Here is a 19868-nt window from a genome sequence, read left to right on the forward strand (position 1 = left end):
TCTGGGAGCATTGCTGGGACACTCTAATCTTGATTGCATTTGCTTTTCAGGAAATCCGTCGTGCCAACCCCGACTTATGGCCTAGCTACGCAGCGCGTTTGGACCGAAGGCCCAGAAATATTGCAAGTATGAGATTTTGCTTTTGGCCTGTTTGGGGGTGTTATGCTTCTTGGCGGGTGGGTTGCCGGGTCTTGGGGCATTCCTGGGAAGGTCTAATACCGGGTAGAAGTGGTTGGGACAAAATCCAGGCCGATTTTTTTTTGGCTATTTCTGACATTTTGCTCTATGTAGCGTTTTCGGGGGCCTGTTTGGGGGGCTTCCTGGTGTTTGTGGGTGAGTTTCGGGGTCTGGGAGCACTGCTGGGACACTCTAATCTTGATTGCATTTGCTTTTCAGGAAATCCGTCGTGCCAACCCCGACTTATGGCCTAGCTACGCAGCGCGTTTGGACCGAAGGCCCAGAAATATTGCAAGTATGAGATTTTGCTTTTGGCCTGTTTGGGGGTGTTATGCTTCTTGGCGGGTGGGAAAACAGCAGAAAACATTTTGGATGTCTTTAACACAAAGGTCCTTAACTGTCTGTCCCCACTAAAACGCAAGGTTGGTTATGTTTCCACGGACAATGGCTCCAATATAGTTAAGGCCATGAGGGACGGTTACTATTTCAGAGTGCCGTGTTTGGCGCACTGTATAAACCTGGTTGTCCAAAAATTCTTGGGTAATAAAGGCAGTGCAGCGTACGGTGTATTGGACACCTGCCGAAAAATGTGCAAGCATTTCAGCCATTCTTTTAAGGCCCGGAAGCAGCTGAGGAGCCTGCTATATCAACATCAAATGCCAGTGAAAGCACTCATCCAGGAGGTGGTAACACGTTGGAACTCAACCTTCTACATGCTTGAGCGTCTGTATGAGCAGTATACGGAACTCGATCAATATTTCCTTAAAGAGGGTGCAGAGGAGCTGAGGATGGGTGGGCCGCAATGGAACATAGTTGAAAGCCTGACACGCATGCTTCGTCCTTTTGAGTTCTTCACGCGTGCAGTCAGCAAGGAGGACTCTAATTTGGGAAAAGCTATCCCATTGTTGTACATGCTGGAGGACCAACTGAAGGAGGTGTGTTCTGTGTTTAGAAAAGATAAAAACCAAGACTCTTTGCTTCTGGCCGAGCAATTATTAGAGCTCCTACAAGGGGATGAACGTCTTAAAAAGATCCACTCAGAACAGCATTACATTTGTGCTACTATTCTGGATCCACGCTACAAAAAGGCGCTGGCAGGCCAAGCATTCTTTCCTTTTGATGATGAACATGTTCTAAAGTACAAACGTTGGCTAGCCTTGTCAGCCAAGAAGTTTGAAACAGAACGGCTGGAAATTGAAGGAAATGGCAGTACATCAGCAGGCCATCCCCAGTCAAAACAATCCACTTCTGCACCTGTGGCTGTGGCACAAGTGACCTCTCAGCCGTTAAAGACACCGGCAACCGGATCATCTGCACGAAAGACAACAGAAACATTGGAGGCTGAAGAGGATTGGCTAGCTCTGCGTGGGTTTGGTTCTCAAAAGGTCAGAGGCACAGCAAGAGCTAAGCAAAGTGGAGGAACCTTGGATGAGGACCTTGAGTCGATGGTGAAGGACTATCTGAATGACTCAACAGAGGTCTATGTTAATTCTGACCCATTGGCGTATTGGCATGGGAAAAAAGAATTGTGGCCACAGCTCACCAACCTGGCTTTAAACTACTTGTCTTGCCCACTCGCAAGCGTGTCTTCTGAACGGGTTTTCAGTGCGGCTGGTGGGATTGTAACTCCCAAACGGAGCCGCCTCTCGCCCAAAAATGTGGAGAGGTTAACAATGATCAAGATGAATCAGCACCTCATACCACCAGATTTCAGAGTACGAGAGAGCGTGCCGAATGAAGAGGTGGCCAGCAACATAGATGAGGGAATTTCTACTCTGTCAGGTGGCACTGAGCTCTCCCTGTCTGAATTTGCAGAGTATGATGACGAAGCCTTATTCTTATTCCTGGACTGTGATACCGACTTCGAGCCCTGAAAATGAGACAACGAATCAATAACTTTCTTTTTCATCCTTATTCACTTTTATTCCTGTGTGTCTGTCTTTCTTTGTTGTGCACAGTTAATATAATTCAAACTTTAATCAGATAATCACAAAAACAAGCCCATCAGCAGAACTGTCTTCACTTGTTTGCTAATTTATTTGAAGGTGCCGCAGTCTGCATTCCTCAGGTTCACAAGTTCAGAAGAACATGCTCCTCTATCCTCCTCCTCCAGACTCCTATTTCCATCAAAGCAGAGGGCTGGTTTACGCCCAATGAAGAAAGACTCAGCACTTGTGGGGGTGTTGTTCTACCTCTTTGCAGGTGAGTTGACGGGTCTGGGGCCATTGCTGGGAAGCACTAAAAGTGGTTTGGACCAAATCCGAGGCGGAAATTTTTTTGTGTTTTTGATGACTTGCTTGCCTTTGAGGTGCTCTTAGGGGGGGTTCCGTCTGTTTGTGGGTTAGTTTCGTGGTCTGGGAGCATTGCTGGGACACTCTAATCTTGATTGCATTTGCTTTTCAGGAAATCCGTCGTGCCAACCCCGACTTATGGCCTAGCTACGCAGCGCGTTTGGACCGAAGGCCCAGAAATATTGCAAGTATGAGATTTTGCTTTTGGCCTGTTTGGGGGTGTTATGCTTCTTGGCGGGTGGGTTGCCGGGTCTTGGGGCATTCCTGGGAAGGTCTAATACCGGGTAGAAGTGGTTGGGACAAAATCCAGGCCGATTTTTTTTTTTGGCTATTTCTGACATTTTGCTCTATGTAGCGTTTTCGGGGGCCTGTTTGGGGGGCTTCCTGGTGTTTGTGGGTGAGTTTCGTGGTCTGGGAGCACTGCTGGCTATATATACTTTACTTTGCAAGAGGTTTGAAGCAAATCCATGGTGGCAGAGGGGACTTAGGGCCTAGCTGCAGAGCGCGCGCTGAATGATTTGGGAAATTTGTGAAAAATTGACTAAGTCCCCATTTTTGTACTTTTGCTCTTTGGCTGTTTGGGGGTCTTCTACTCGTTTTCTCCTGGGTTGACGGCTCTGGGGCCATTGCTGGGAAGCTCTAATACCGGATAAAAGTGTTTTGGAACAAATCCCAGGCGGAATTTTTTTTGTGTTTTTGATGACTTGCTTGCCTTTGAGGTGCTCTTACGGGGGGTTCCGTCTGTTTGTGGGTGAGTTTCGTGGTCTGGGAGCATTGCTGGGACACTCTAATCTTGATTGCATTTGCTTTTCAGGAAATCCGTCGTGCCAACCCCGACTTATGGCCTAGCTACGCAGCGCGTTTGGACCGAAGGCCCAGAAATATTGCAAGTATGAGATTTTGCTTTTGGCCTGTTTGGGGGTGTTATGCTTCTTGGCGGGTGGGTTGCCGGGTCTTGGGGCATTCCTGGGAAGGTCTAATACCGGGTAGAAGTGGTTGGGACAAAATCCAGGCCGATTTTTTTTTGGCTATTTCTGACATTTTGCTCTATGTAGCGTTTTCGGGGGCCTGTTTGGGGGGCTTCCTGGTGTTTGTGGGTGAGTTTCGGGGTCTGGGAGCACTGCTGGGACACTCTAATCTTGATTGCATTTGCTTTTCAGGAAATCCGTCGTGCCAACCCCGACTTATGGCCTAGCTACGCAGCGCGTTTGGACCGAAGGCCCAGAAATATTGCAAGTATGAGATTTTGCTTTTGGCCTGTTTGGGGGTGTTATGCTTCTTGGCGGGTGGGAAAACAGCAGAAAACATTTTGGATGTCTTTAACACAAAGGTCCTTAACTGTCTGTCCCCACTAAAACGCAAGGTTGGTTATGTTTCCACGGACAATGGCTCCAATATAGTTAAGGCCATGAGGGACGGTTACTATTTCAGAGTGCCGTGTTTGGCGCACTGTATAAACCTGGTTGTCCAAAAATTCTTGGGTAATAAAGGCAGTGCAGCGTACGGTGTATTGGACACCTGCCGAAAAATGTGCAAGCATTTCAGCCATTCTTTTAAGGCCCGGAAGCAGCTGAGGAGCCTGCTATATCAACATCAAATGCCAGTGAAAGCACTCATCCAGGAGGTGGTAACACGTTGGAACTCAACCTTCTACATGCTTGAGCGTCTGTATGAGCAGTATACGGAACTCGATCAATATTTCCTTAAAGAGGGTGCAGAGGAGCTGAGGATGGGTGGGCCGCAATGGAACATAGTTGAAAGCCTGACACGCATGCTTCGTCCTTTTGAGTTCTTCACGCGTGCAGTCAGCAAGGAGGACTCTAATTTGGGAAAAGCTATCCCATTGTTGTACATGCTGGAGGACCAACTGAAGGAGGTGTGTTCTGTGTTTAGAAAAGATAAAAACCAAGACTCTTTGCTTCTGGCCGAGCAATTATTAGAGCTCCTACAAGGGGATGAACGTCTTAAAAAGATCCACTCAGAACAGCATTACATTTGTGCTACTATTCTGGATCCACGCTACAAAAAGGCGCTGGCAGGCCAAGCATTCTTTCCTTTTGATGATGAACATGTTCTAAAGTACAAACGTTGGCTAGCCTTGTCAGCCAAGAAGTTTGAAACAGAACGGCTGGAAATTGAAGGAAATGGCAGTACATCAGCAGGCCATCCCCAGTCAAAACAATCCACTTCTGCACCTGTGGCTGTGGCACAAGTGACCTCTCAGCCGTTAAAGACACCGGCAACCGGATCATCTGCACGAAAGACAACAGAAACATTGGAGGCTGAAGAGGATTGGCTAGCTCTGCGTGGGTTTGGTTCTCAAAAGGTCAGAGGCACAGCAAGAGCTAAGCAAAGTGGAGGAACCTTGGATGAGGACCTTGAGTCGATGGTGAAGGACTATCTGAATGACTCAACAGAGGTCTATGTTAATTCTGACCCATTGGCGTATTGGCATGGGAAAAAAGAATTGTGGCCACAGCTCACCAACCTGGCTTTAAACTACTTGTCTTGCCCACTCGCAAGCGTGTCTTCTGAACGGGTTTTCAGTGCGGCTGGTGGGATTGTAACTCCCAAACGGAGCCGCCTCTCGCCCAAAAATGTGGAGAGGTTAACAATGATCAAGATGAATCAGCACCTCATACCACCAGATTTCAGAGTACGAGAGAGCGTGCCGAATGAAGAGGTGGCCAGCAACATAGATGAGGGAATTTCTACTCTGTCAGGTGGCACTGAGCTCTCCCTGTCTGAATTTGCAGAGTATGATGACGAAGCCTTATTCTTATTCCTGGACTGTGATACCGACTTCGAGCCCTGAAAATGAGACAACGAATCAATAACTTTCTTTTTCATCCTTATTCACTTTTATTCCTGTGTGTCTGTCTTTCTTTGTTGTGCACAGTTAATATAATTCAAACTTTAATCAGATAATCACAAAAACAAGCCCATCAGCAGAACTGTCTTCACTTGTTTGCTAATTTATTTGAAGGTGCCGCAGTCTGCATTCCTCAGGTTCACAAGTTCAGAAGAACATGCTCCTCTATCCTCCTCCTCCAGACTCCTATTTCCATCAAAGCAGAGGGCTGGTTTACGCCCAATGAAGAAAGACTCAGCACTTGTGGGGGTGTTGTTCTACCTCTTTGCAGGTGAGTTGACAGGTCTGGGGCCATTGCTGGGAAGCACTAAAAGTGGTTTGGACCAAATCAGAGGCGGAAATTTTTTTGTGTTTTTGATGACTTGCTTGCCTTTGAGGTGCTCTTAGGGGGGGTTCCGTCTGTTTGTGGGTGAGTTTCGTGGTCTGGGAGCATTGCTGGGACACTCTAATCTTGATTGCATTTGCTTTTCAGGAAATCCGTCGTGCCAACCCCGACTTATGGCCTAGCTACGCAGCGCGTTTGGACCGAAGGCCCAGAAATATTGCAAGTATGAGATTTTGCTTTTGGCCTGTTTGGGGGTGTTATGCTTCTTGGCGGGTGGGTTGCCGGGTCTTGGGGCATTCCTGGGAAGGTCTAATACCGGGTAGAAGTGGTTGGGACAAAATCCAGGCCGATTTGTTTTTTTGGCTATTTCTGACATTTTGCTCTATGTAGCGTTTTCGGGGGCCTGTTTGGGGGGCTTCCTGGTGTTTGTGGGTGAGTTTCGTGGTCTGGGAGCACTGCTGGGACACTCTAATCTTGATTGCATTTGCTTTTCAGGAAATCCGTCGTGCCAACCCCGACTTATGCCCTAGCTACGCAGCGCGTTTGGACCGAAGGCCCAGAAATATTGCAAGTATGAGATTTTGCTTTTGGCCTGTTTGGGGGTGTTATGCTTCTTGGCGGGTGGGTTGCCGGGTCTTGGGGCATTCCTGGGAAGGTCTAATACCGGGTAGAAGTGGTTGGGACAAAATCCAGGCCGATTTTTTTTTTTGGCTATTTCTGACATTTTGCTCTATGTAGCGTTTTCGGGGGCCTGTTTGGGGGGCTTCCTGGTGTTTGTGGGTGAGTTTCGTGGTCTGGGAGCACTGCTGGCTATATATACTTTACTTTGCAAGAGGTTTGAAGCAAATCCATGGTGGCAGAGGGGACTTAGGGCCTAGCTGCAGAGCGCGCGCTGAATGATTTGGGAAATTTGTGAAAAATTGACTAAGTCCCCATTTTTGTACTTTTGCTCTTTGGCTGTTTGGGGGTCTTCTACTCGTTTTCTCCTGGGTTGACGGCTCTGGGGCCATTGCTGGGAAGCTCTAATACCGGATAAAAGTGTTTTGGAACAAATCCCAGGCGGAATTTTTTTGTGTTTTTGATGACTTGCTTGCCTTTGAGGTGCTCTTACGGGGGGTTCCGTCTGTTTGTGGGTGAGTTTCGTGGTCTGGGAGCATTGCTGGGACACTCTAATCTTGATTGCATTTGCTTTTCAGGAAATCCGTCGTGCCAACCCCGACTTATGGCCTAGCTACGCAGCGCGTTTGGACCGAAGGCCCAGAAATATTGCAAGTATGAGATTTTGCTTTTGGCCTGTTTGGGGGTGTTATGCTTCTTGGCGGGTGGGTTGCCGGGTCTTGGGGCATTCCTGGGAAGGTCTAATACCGGGTAGAAGTGGTTGGGACAAAATCCAGGCCGATTTTTTTTTGGCTATTTCTGACATTTTGCTCTATGTAGCGTTTTCGGGGGCCTGTTTGGGGGGCTTCCTGGTGTTTGTGGGTGAGTTTCGGGGTCTGGGAGCACTGCTGGGACACTCTAATCTTGATTGCATTTGCTTTTCAGGAAATCCGTCGTGCCAACCCCGACTTATGGCCTAGCTACGCAGCGCGTTTGGACCGAAGGCCCAGAAATATTGCAAGTATGAGATTTTGCTTTTGGCCTGTTTGGGGGTGTTATGCTTCTTGGCGGGTGGGAAAACAGCAGAAAACATTTTGGATGTCTTTAACACAAAGGTCCTTAACTGTCTGTCCCCACTAAAACGCAAGGTTGGTTATGTTTCCACGGACAATGGCTCCAATATAGTTAAGGCCATGAGGGACGGTTACTATTTCAGAGTGCCGTGTTTGGCGCACTGTATAAACCTGGTTGTCCAAAAATTCTTGGGTAATAAAGGCAGTGCAGCGTACGGTGTATTGGACACCTGCCGAAAAATGTGCAAGCATTTCAGCCATTCTTTTAAGGCCCGGAAGCAGCTGAGGAGCCTGCTATATCAACATCAAATGCCAGTGAAAGCACTCATCCAGGAGGTGGTAACACGTTGGAACTCAACCTTCTACATGCTTGAGCGTCTGTATGAGCAGTATACGGAACTCGATCAATATTTCCTTAAAGAGGGTGCAGAGGAGCTGAGGATGGGTGGGCCGCAATGGAACATAGTTGAAAGCCTGACACGCATGCTTCGTCCTTTTGAGTTCTTCACGCGTGCAGTCAGCAAGGAGGACTCTAATTTGGGAAAAGCTATCCCATTGTTGTACATGCTGGAGGACCAACTGAAGGAGGTGTGTTCTGTGTTTAGAAAAGATAAAAACCAAGACTCTTTGCTTCTGGCCGAGCAATTATTAGAGCTCCTACAAGGGGATGAACGTCTTAAAAAGATCCACTCAGAACAGCATTACATTTGTGCTACTATTCTGGATCCACGCTACAAAAAGGCGCTGGCAGGCCAAGCATTCTTTCCTTTTGATGATGAACATGTTCTAAAGTACAAACGTTGGCTAGCCTTGTCAGCCAAGAAGTTTGAAACAGAACGGCTGGAAATTGAAGGAAATGGCAGTACATCAGCAGGCCATCCCCAGTCAAAACAATCCACTTCTGCACCTGTGGCTGTGGCACAAGTGACCTCTCAGCCGTTAAAGACACCGGCAACCGGATCATCTGCACGAAAGACAACAGAAACATTGGAGGCTGAAGAGGATTGGCTAGCTCTGCGTGGGTTTGGTTCTCAAAAGGTCAGAGGCACAGCAAGAGCTAAGCAAAGTGGAGGAACCTTGGATGAGGACCTTGAGTCGATGGTGAAGGACTATCTGAATGACTCAACAGAGGTCTATGTTAATTCTGACCCATTGGCGTATTGGCATGGGAAAAAAGAATTGTGGCCACAGCTCACCAACCTGGCTTTAAACTACTTGTCTTGCCCACTCGCAAGCGTGTCTTCTGAACGGGTTTTCAGTGCGGCTGGTGGGATTGTAACTCCCAAACGGAGCCGCCTCTCGCCTAAAAATGTGGAGAGGTTAACAATGATCAAGATGAATCAGCACCTCATACCACCAGATTTCAGAGTACGAGAGAGCGTGCCGAATGAAGAGGTGGCCAGCAACATAGATGAGGGAATTTCTACTCTGTCAGGTGGCACTGAGCTCTCCCTGTCTGAATTTGCAGAGTATGATGACGAAGCCTTATTCTTATTCCTGGACTGTGATACCGACTTCGAGCCCTGAAAATGAGACAACGAATCAATAACTTTCTTTTTCATCCTTATTCACTTTTATTCCTGTGTGTCTGTCTTTCTTTGTTGTGCACAGTTAATATAATTCAAACTTTAATCAGATAATCACAAAAACAAGCCCATCAGCAGAACTGTCTTCACTTGTTTGCTAATTTATTTGAAGGTGCCGCAGTCTGCATTCCTCAGGTTCACAAGTTCAGAAGAACATGCTCCTCTATCCTCCTCCTCCAGACTCCTATTTCCATCAAAGCAGAGGGCTGGTTTACGCCCAATGAAGAAAGACTCAGCACTTGTGGGGGTGTTGTTCTACCTCTTTGCAGGTGAGTTGACGGGTCTGGGGCCATTGCTGGGAAGCACTAAAAGTGGTTTGGACCAAATCCGAGGCGGAAATTTTTTTGTGTTTTTGATGACTTGCTTGCCTTTGAGGTGCTCTTAGGGGGGGTTCCGTCTGTTTGTGGGTGAGTTTCGTGGTCTGGGAGCATTGCTGGGACACTCTAATCTTGATTGCATTTGCTTTTCAGGAAATCCGTCGTGCCAACCCCGACTTATGGCCTAGCTACGCAGCGCGTTTGGACCGAAGGCCCAGAAATATTGCAAGTATGAGATTTTGCTTTTGGCCTGTTTGGGGGTGTTATGCTTCTTGGCGGGTGGGTTGCCGGGTCTTGGGGCATTCCTGGGAAGGTCTAATACCGGGTAGAAGTGGTTGGGACAAAATCCAGGCCGATTTTTTTTTTTGGCTATTTCTGACATTTTGCTCTATGTAGCGTTTTCGGGGGCCTGTTTGGGGGGCTTCCTGGTGTTTGTGGGTGAGTTTCGTGGTCTGGGAGCACTGCTGGGACACTCTAATCTTGATTGCATTTGCTTTTCAGGAAATCCGTCGTGCCAACCCCGACTTATGCCCTAGCTACGCAGCGCGTTTGGACCGAAGGCCCAGAAATATTGCAAGTATGAGATTTTGCTTTTGGCCTGTTTGGGGGTGTTATGCTTCTTGGCGGGTGGGTTGCCGGGTCTTGGGGCATTCCTGGGAAGGTCTAATACCGGGTAGAAGTGGTTGGGACAAAATCCAGGCCGATTTTTTTTTGTGGCTATTTCTGACATTTTGCTCTATGTAGCGTTTTCGGGGGCCTGTTTGGGGGGCTTCCTGGTGTTTGTGGGTGAGTTTCGTGGTCTGGGAGCACTGCTGGCTATATATACTTTACTTTGCAAGAGGTTTGAAGCAAATCCATGGTGGCAGAGGGGACTTAGGGCCTAGCTGCAGAGCGCGCGCTGAATGATTTGGGAAATTTGTGAAAAATTGACTAAGTCCCCATTTTTGTACTTTTGCTCTTTGGCTGTTTGGGGGTCTTCTACTCGTTTTCTCCTGGGTTGACGGCTCTGGGGCCATTGCTGGGAAGCTCTAATACCGGATAAAAGTGTTTTGGAACAAATCCCAGGCGGAATTTTTTTGTGTTTTTGATGACTTGCTTGCCTTTGAGGTGCTCTTACGGGGGGTTCCGTCTGTTTGTGGGTGAGTTTCGTGGTCTGGGAGCATTGCTGGGACACTCTAATCTTGATTGCATTTGCTTTTCAGGAAATCCGTCGTGCCAACCCCGACTTATGGCCTAGCTACGCAGCGCGTTTGGACCGAAGGCCCAGAAATATTGCAAGTATGAGATTTTGCTTTTGGCCTGTTTGGGGGTGTTATGCTTCTTGGCGGGTGGGTTGCCGGGTCTTGGGGCATTCCTGGGAAGGTCTAATACCGGGTAGAAGTGGTTGGGACAAAATCCAGGCCGATTTTTTTTTGGCTATTTCTGACATTTTGCTCTATGTAGCGTTTTCGGGGGCCTGTTTGGGGGGCTTCCTGGTGTTTGTGGGTGAGTTTCGGGGTCTGGGAGCACTGCTGGGACACTCTAATCTTGATTGCATTTGCTTTTCAGGAAATCCGTCGTGCCAACCCCGACTTATGGCCTAGCTACGCAGCGCGTTTGGACCGAAGGCCCAGAAATATTGCAAGTATGAGATTTTGCTTTTGGCCTGTTTGGGGGTGTTATGCTTCTTGGCGGGTGGGAAAACAGCAGAAAACATTTTGGATGTCTTTAACACAAAGGTCCTTAACTGTCTGTCCCCACTAAAACGCAAGGTTGGTTATGTTTCCACGGACAATGGCTCCAATATAGTTAAGGCCATGAGGGACGGTTACTATTTCAGAGTGCCGTGTTTGGCGCACTGTATAAACCTGGTTGTCCAAAAATTCTTGGGTAATAAAGGCAGTGCAGCGTACGGTGTATTGGACACCTGCCGAAAAATGTGCAAGCATTTCAGCCATTCTTTTAAGGCCCGGAAGCAGCTGAGGAGCCTGCTATATCAACATCAAATGCCAGTGAAAGCACTCATCCAGGAGGTGGTAACACGTTGGAACTCAACCTTCTACATGCTTGAGCGTCTGTATGAGCAGTATACGGAACTCGATCAATATTTCCTTAAAGAGGGTGCAGAGGAGCTGAGGATGGGTGGGCCGCAATGGAACATAGTTGAAAGCCTGACACGCATGCTTCGTCCTTTTGAGTTCTTCACGCGTGCAGTCAGCAAGGAGGACTCTAATTTGGGAAAAGCTATCCCATTGTTGTACATGCTGGAGGACCAACTGAAGGAGGTGTGTTCTGTGTTTAGAAAAGATAAAAACCAAGACTCTTTGCTTCTGGCCGAGCAATTATTAGAGCTCCTACAAGGGGATGAACGTCTTAAAAAGATCCACTCAGAACAGCATTACATTTGTGCTACTATTCTGGATCCACGCTACAAAAAGGCGCTGGCAGGCCAAGCATTCTTTCCTTTTGATGATGAACATGTTCTAAAGTACAAACGTTGGCTAGCCTTGTCAGCCAAGAAGTTTGAAACAGAACGGCTGGAAATTGAAGGAAATGGCAGTACATCAGCAGGCCATCCCCAGTCAAAACAATCCACTTCTGCACCTGTGGCTGTGGCACAAGTGACCTCTCAGCCGTTAAAGACACCGGCAACCGGATCATCTGCACGAAAGACAACAGAAACATTGGAGGCTGAAGAGGATTGGCTAGCTCTGCGTGGGTTTGGTTCTCAAAAGGTCAGAGGCACAGCAAGAGCTAAGCAAAGTGGAGGAACCTTGGATGAGGACCTTGAGTCGATGGTGAAGGACTATCTGAATGACTCAACAGAGGTCTATGTTAATTCTGACCCATTGGCGTATTGGCATGGGAAAAAAGAATTGTGGCCACAGCTCACCAACCTGGCTTTAAACTACTTGTCTTGCCCACTCGCAAGCGTGTCTTCTGAACGGGTTTTCAGTGCGGCTGGTGGGATTGTAACTCCCAAACGGAGCCGCCTCTCGCCCAAAAATGTGGAGAGGTTAACAATGATCAAGATGAATCAGCACCTCATACCACCAGATTTCAGAGTACGAGAGAGCGTGCCGAATGAAGAGGTGGCCAGCAACATAGATGAGGGAATTTCTACTCTGTCAGGTGGCACTGAGCTCTCCCTGTCTGAATTTGCAGAGTATGATGACGAAGCCTTATTCTTATTCCTGGACTGTGATACCGACTTCGAGCCCTGAAAATGAGACAACGAATCAATAACTTTCTTTTTCATCCTTATTCACTTTTATTCCTGTGTGTCTGTCTTTCTTTGTTGTGCACAGTTAATATAATTCAAACTTTAATCAGATAATCACAAAAACAAGCCCATCAGCAGAACTGTCTTCACTTGTTTGCTAATTTATTTGAAGGTGCCGCAGTCTGCATTCCTCAGGTTCACAAGTTCAGAAGAACATGCTCCTCTATCCTCCTCCTCCAGACTCCTATTTCCATCAAAGCAGAGGGCTGGTTTACGCCCAATGAAGAAAGACTCAGCACTTGTGGGGGTGTTGTTCTACCTCTTTGCAGGTGAGTTGACGGGTCTGGGGCCATTGCTGGGAAGCACTAAAAGTGGTTTGGACCAAATCCGAGGCGGAAATTTTTTTGTGTTTTTGATGACTTGCTTGCCTTTGAGGTGCTCTTAGGGGGGGTTCCGTCTGTTTGTGGGTGAGTTTCGTGGTCTGGGAGCATTGCTGGGACACTCTAATCTTGATTGCATTTGCTTTTCAGGAAATCCGTCGTGCCAACCCCGACTTATGGCCTAGCTACGCAGCGCGTTTGGACCGAAGGCCCAGAAATATTGCAAGTATGAGATTTTGCTTTTGGCCTGTTTGGGGGTGTTATGCTTCTTGGCGGGTGGGTTGCCGGGTCTTGGGGCATTCCTGGGAAGGTCTAATACCGGGTAGAAGTGGTTGGGACAAAATCCAGGCCGATTTTTTTTTTTGGCTATTTCTGACATTTTGCTCTATGTAGCGTTTTCGGGGGCCTGTTTGGGGGGCTTCCTGGTGTTTGTGGGTGAGTTTCGTGGTCTGGGAGCACTGCTGGGACACTCTAATCTTGATTGCATTTGCTTTTCAGGAAATCCGTCGTGCCAACCCCGACTTATGCCCTAGCTACGCAGCGCGTTTGGACCGAAGGCCCAGAAATATTGCAAGTATGAGATTTTGCTTTTGGCCTGTTTGGGGGTGTTATGCTTCTTGGCGGGTGGGTTGCCGGGTCTTGGGGCATTCCTGGGAAGGTCTAATACCGGGTAGAAGTGGTTGGGACAAAATCCAGGCCGATTTTTTTTTTTGGCTATTTCTGACATTTTGCTCTATGTAGCGTTTTCGGGGGCCTGTTTGGGGGGCTTCCTGGTGTTTGTGGGTGAGTTTCGTGGTCTGGGAGCACTGCTGGCTATATATACTTTACTTTGCAAGAGGTTTGAAGCAAATCCATGGTGCTAGAGGGGACTTAGGGCCTAGCTGCAGAGCGCGCGCTGAATGATTTGGGAAATTTGTGAAAAATTGACTAAGTCCCCATTTTTGTACTTTTGCTCTTTGGCTGTTTGGGGGTCTTCTACTCGTTTTCTCCTGGGTTGACGGCTCTGGGGCCATTGCTGGGAAGCTCTAATACCGGATAAAAGTGTTTTGGAACAAATCCCAGGCGGAATTTTTTTGTGTTTTTGATGACTTGCTTGCCTTTGAGGTGCTCTTACGGGGGGTTCCGTCTGTTTGTGGGTGAGTTTCGTGGTCTGGGAGCATTGCTGGGACACTCTAATCTTGATTGCATTTGCTTTTCAGGAAATCCGTCGTGCCAACCCCGACTTATGGCCTAGCTACGCAGCGCGTTTGGACCGAAGGCCCAGAAATATTGCAAGTATGAGATTTTGCTTTTGGCCTGTTTGGGGGTGTTATGCTTCTTGGCGGGTGGGTTGCCGGGTCTTGGGGCATTCCTGGGAAGGTCTAATACCGGGTAGAAGTGGTTGGGACAAAATCCAGGCCGATTTTTTTTTGGCTATTTCTGACATTTTGCTCTATGTAGCGTTTTCGGGGGCCTGTTTGGGGGGCTTCCTGGTGTTTGTGGGTGAGTTTCGGGGTCTGGGAGCACTGCTGGGACACTCTAATCTTGATTGCATTTGCTTTTCAGGAAATCCGTCGTGCCAACCCCGACTTATGGCCTAGCTACGCAGCGCGTTTGGACCGAAGGCCCAGAAATATTGCAAGTATGAGATTTTGCTTTTGGCCTGTTTGGGGGTGTTATGCTTCTTGGCGGGTGGGAAAACAGCAGAAAACATTTTGGATGTCTTTAACACAAAGGTCCTTAACTGTCTGTCCCCACTAAAACGCAAGGTTGGTTATGTTTCCACGGACAATGGCTCCAATATAGTTAAGGCCATGAGGGACGGTTACTATTTCAGAGTGCCGTGTTTGGCGCACTGTATAAACCTGGTTGTCCAAAAATTCTTGGGTAATAAAGGCAGTGCAGCGTACGGTGTATTGGACACCTGCCGAAAAATGTGCAAGCATTTCAGCCATTCTTTTAAGGCCCGGAAGCAGCTGAGGAGCCTGCTATATCAACATCAAATGCCAGTGAAAGCACTCATCCAGGAGGTGGTAACACGTTGGAACTCAACCTTCTACATGCTTGAGCGTCTGTATGAGCAGTATACGGAACTCGATCAATATTTCCTTAAAGAGGGTGCAGAGGAGCTGAGGATGGGTGGGCCGCAATGGAACATAGTTGAAAGCCTGACACGCATGCTTCGTCCTTTTGAGTTCTTCACGCGTGCAGTCAGCAAGGAGGACTCTAATTTGGGAAAAGCTATCCCATTGTTGTACATGCTGGAGGACCAACTGAAGGAGGTGTGTTCTGTGTTTAGAAAAGATAAAAACCAAGACTCTTTGCTTCTGGCCGAGCAATTATTAGAGCTCCTACAAGGGGATGAACGTCTTAAAAAGATCCACTCAGAACAGCATTACATTTGTGCTACTATTCTGGATCCACGCTACAAAAAGGCGCTGGCAGGCCAAGCATTCTTTCCTTTTGATGATGAACATGTTCTAAAGTACAAACGTTGGCTAGCCTTGTCAGCCAAGAAGTTTGAAACAGAACGGCTGGAAATTGAAGGAAATGGCAGTACATCAGCAGGCCATCCCCAGTCAAAACAATCCACTTCTGCACCTGTGGCTGTGGCACAAGTGACCTCTCAGCCGTTAAAGACACCGGCAACCGGATCATCTGCACGAAAGACAACAGAAACATTGGAGGCTGAAGAGGATTGGCTAGCTCTGCGTGGGTTTGGTTCTCAAAAGGTCAGAGGCACAGCAAGAGCTAAGCAAAGTGGAGGAACCTTGGATGAGGACCTTGAGTCGATGGTGAAGGACTATCTGAATGACTCAACAGAGGTCTATGTTAATTCTGACCCATTGGCGTATTGGCATGGGAAAAAAGAATTGTGGCCACAGCTCACCAACCTGGCTTTAAACTACTTGTCTTGCCCACTCGCAAGCGTGTCTTCTGAACGGGTTTTCAGTGCGGCTGGTGGGATTGTAACTCCCAAACGGAGCCGCCTCTCGCCCAAAAATGTGGAGAGGTTAACAATGATCAAGATGAATCAGCACCTCATACCACCAGATTTCAGAGTACGAGAGAGCGTGCCGAATGAAGAGGTGGCCAGCAACATAGATGAGGGAATTTCTACTCTGTCAGGTGGCACTGAGCTCTCCCTGTCTGAATTTGCAGAGTATGATGACGAAGCCTTATTCTTATTCCTGGACTGTGATACCGACTTCGAGCCCTGAAAATGAGACAACGAATCAATAACTTTCTTTTTCATCCTTATTCACTTTTATTCCTGTGTGTCTGTCTTTCTTTGTTGTGCACAGTTAATATAATTCAAACTTTAATCAGATAATCACAAAAACAAGCCCATCAGCAGAACTGTCTTCACTTGTTTGCTAATTTATTTGAAGGTGCCGCAGTCTGCATTCCTCAGGTTCACAAGTTCAGAAGAACATGCTCCTCTATCCTCCTCCTCCAGACTCCTATTTCCATCAAAGCAGAGGGCTGGTTTACGCCCAATGAAGAAAGACTCAGCACTTGTGGGGGTGTTGTTCTACCTCTTTGCAGGTGAGTTGACGGGTCTGGGGCCATTGCTGGGAAGCACTAAAAGTGGTTTGGACCAAATCCGAGGCGGACATTTTTTTGTGTTTTTGATGACTTGCTTGCCTTTGAGGTGCTCTTAGGGGGGGTTCCGTCTGTTTGTGGGTGAGTTTCGTGGTCTGGGAGCATTGCTGGGACACTCTAATCTTGATTGCATTTGCTTTTCAGGAAATCCGTCGTGCCAACCCCGACTTATGGCCTAGCTACGCAGCGCGTTTGGACCGAAGGCCCAGAAATATTGCAAGTATGAGATTTTGCTTTTGGCCTGTTTGGGGGTGTTATGCTTCTTGGCGGGTGGGTTGCCGGGTCTTGGGGCATTCCTGGGAAGGTCTAATACCGGGTAGAAGTGGTTGGGACAAAATCCAGGCCGATTTTTTTTTTTGGCTATTTCTGACATTTTGCTCTATGTAGCGTTTTCGGGGGCCTGTTTGGGGGGCTTCCTGGTGTTTGTGGGTGAGTTTCGTGGTCTGGGAGCACTGCTGGGACACTCTAATCTTGATTGCATTTGCTTTTCAGGAAATCCGTCGTGCCAACCCCGACTTATGCCCTAGCTACGCAGCGCGTTTGGACCGAAGGCCCAGAAATATTGCAAGTATGAGATTTTGCTTTTGGCCTGTTTGGGGGTGTTATGCTTCTTGGCGGGTGGGTTGCCGGGTCTTGGGGCATTCCTGGGAAGGTCTAATACCGGGTAGAAGTGGTTGGGACAAAATCCAGGCCGATTTTTTTTTTTGGCTATTTCTGACATTTTGCTCTATGTAGCGTTTTCGGGGGCCTGTTTGGGGGGCTTCCTGGTGTTTGTGGGTGAGTTTCGTGGTCTGGGAGCACTGCTGGCTATATATACTTTACTTTGCAAGAGGTTTGAAGCAAATCCATGGTGGCAGAGGGGACTTAGGGCCTAGCTGCAGAGCGCGCGCTGAATGATTTGGGAAATTTGTGAAAAATTGACTAAGTCCCCATTTTTGTACTTTTGCTCTTTGGCTGTTTGGGGGTCTTCTACTCGTTTTCTCCTGGGTTGACGGCTCTGGGGCCATTGCTGGGAAGCTCTAATACCGGATAAAAGTGTTTTGGAACAAATCCCAGGCGGAATTTTTTTTGTGTTTTTGATGACTTGCTTGCCTTTGAGGTGCTCTTACGGGGGGTTCCGTCTGTTTGTGGGTGAGTTTCGTGGTCTGGGAGCATTGCTGGGACACTCTAATCTTGATTGCATTTGCTTTTCAGGAAATCCGTCGTGCCAACCCCGACTTATGGCCTAGCTACGCAGCGCGTTTGGACCGAAGGCCCAGAAATATTGCAAGTATGAGATTTTGCTTTTGGCCTGTTTGGGGGTGTTATGCTTCTTGGCGGGTGGGTTGCCGGGTCTTGGGGCATTCCTGGGAAGGTCTAATACCGGGTAGAAGTGGTTGGGACAAAATCCAGGCCGATTTTTTTTTGGCTATTTCTGACATTTTGCTCTATGTAGCGTTTTCGGGGGCCTGTTTGGGGGGCTTCCTGGTGTTTGTGGGTGAGTTTCGGGGTCTGGGAGCACTGCTGGGACACTCTAATCTTGATTGCATTTGCTTTTCAGGAAATCCGTCGTGCCAACCCCGACTTATGGCCTAGCTACGCAGCGCGTTTGGACCGAAGGCCCAGAAATATTGCAAGTATGAGATTTTGCTTTTGGCCTGTTTGGGGGTGTTATGCTTCTTGGCGGGTGGGAAAACAGCAGAAAACATTTTGGATGTCTTTAACACAAAGGTCCTTAACTGTCTGTCCCCACTAAAACGCAAGGTTGGTTATGTTTCCACGGACAATGGCTCCAATATAGTTAAGGCCATGAGGGACGGTTACTATTTCAGAGTGCCGTGTTTGGCGCACTGTATAAACCTGGTTGTCCAAAAATTCTTGGGTAATAAAGGCAGTGCAGCGTACGGTGTATTGGACACCTGCCGAAAAATGTGCAAGCATTTCAGCCATTCTTTTAAGGCCCGGAAGCAGCTGAGGAGCCTGCTATATCAACATCAAATGCCAGTGAAAGCACTCATCCAGGAGGTGGTAACACGTTGGAACTCAACCTTCTACATGCTTGAGCGTCTGTATGAGCAGTATACGGAACTCGATCAATATTTCCTTAAAGAGGGTGCAGAGGAGCTGAGGATGGGTGGGCCGCAATGGAACATAGTTGAAAGCCTGACACGCATGCTTCGTCCTTTGAGTTCTTCACGCGTGCAGTCAGCAAGGAGGACTCTAATTTGGGAAAAGCTATCCCATTGTTGTACATGCTGGAGGACCAACTGAAGGAGGTGTGTTCTGTGTTTAGAAAAGATAAAAACCAAGACTCTTTGCTTCTGGCCGAGCAATTATTAGAGCTCCTACAAGGGGATGAACGTCTTAAAAAGATCCACTCAGAACAGCATTACATTTGTGCTACTATTCTGGATCCACGCTACAAAAAGGCGCTGGCAGGCCAAGCATTCTTTCCTTTTGATGATGAACATGTTCTAAAGTACAAACGTTGGCTAGCCTTGTCAGCCAAGAAGTTTGAAACAGAACGGCTGGAAATTGAAGGAAATGGCAGTACATCAGCAGGCCATCCCCAGTCAAAACAATCCACTTCTGCACCTGTGGCTGTGGCACAAGTGACCTCTCAGCCGTTAAAGACACCGGCAACCGGATCATCTGCACGAAAGACAACAGAAACATTGGAGGCTGAAGAGGATTGGCTAGCTCTGCGTGGGTTTGGTTCTCAAAAGGTCAGAGGCACAGCAAGAGCTAAGCAAAGTGGAGGAACCTTGGATGAGGACCTTGAGTCGATGGTGAAGGACTATCTGAATGACTCAACAGAGGTCTATGTTAATTCTGACCCATTGGCGTATTGGCATGGGAAAAAAGAATTGTGGCCACAGCTCACCAACCTGGCTTTAAACTACTTGTCTTGCCCACTCGCAAGCGTGTCTTCTGAACGGGTTTTCAGTGCGGCTGGTGGGATTGTAACTCCCAAACGGAGCCGCCTCTCGCCCAAAAATGTGGAGAGGTTAACAATGATCAAGATGAATCAGCACCTCATACCACCAGATTTCAGAGTACGAGAGAGCGTGCCGAATGAAGAGGTGGCCAGCAACATAGATGAGGGAATTTCTACTCTGTCAGGTGGCACTGAGCTCTCCCTGTCTGAATTTGCAGAGTATGATGACGAAGCCTTATTCTTATTCCTGGACTGTGATACCGACTTCGAGCCCTGAAAATGAGACAACGAATCAATAACTTTCTTTTTCATCCTTATTCACTTTTATTCCTGTGTGTCTGTCTTTCTTTGTTGTGCACAGTTAATATAATTCAAACTTTAATCAGATAATCACAAAAACAAGCCCATCAGCAGAACTGTCTTCACTTGTTTGCTAATTTATTTGAAGGTGCCGCAGTCTGCATTCCTCAGGTTCACAAGTTCAGAAGAACATGCTCCTCTATCCTCCTCCTCCAGACTCCTATTTCCATCAAAGCAGAGGGCTGG

This window comes from Lissotriton vulgaris, chromosome 4_1 (assembly GCF_964263255.1).
Source record: "Lissotriton vulgaris chromosome 4_1, aLisVul1.2, whole genome shotgun sequence".
Taxonomy (NCBI): domain Eukaryota; kingdom Metazoa; phylum Chordata; class Amphibia; order Caudata; family Salamandridae; genus Lissotriton; species Lissotriton vulgaris.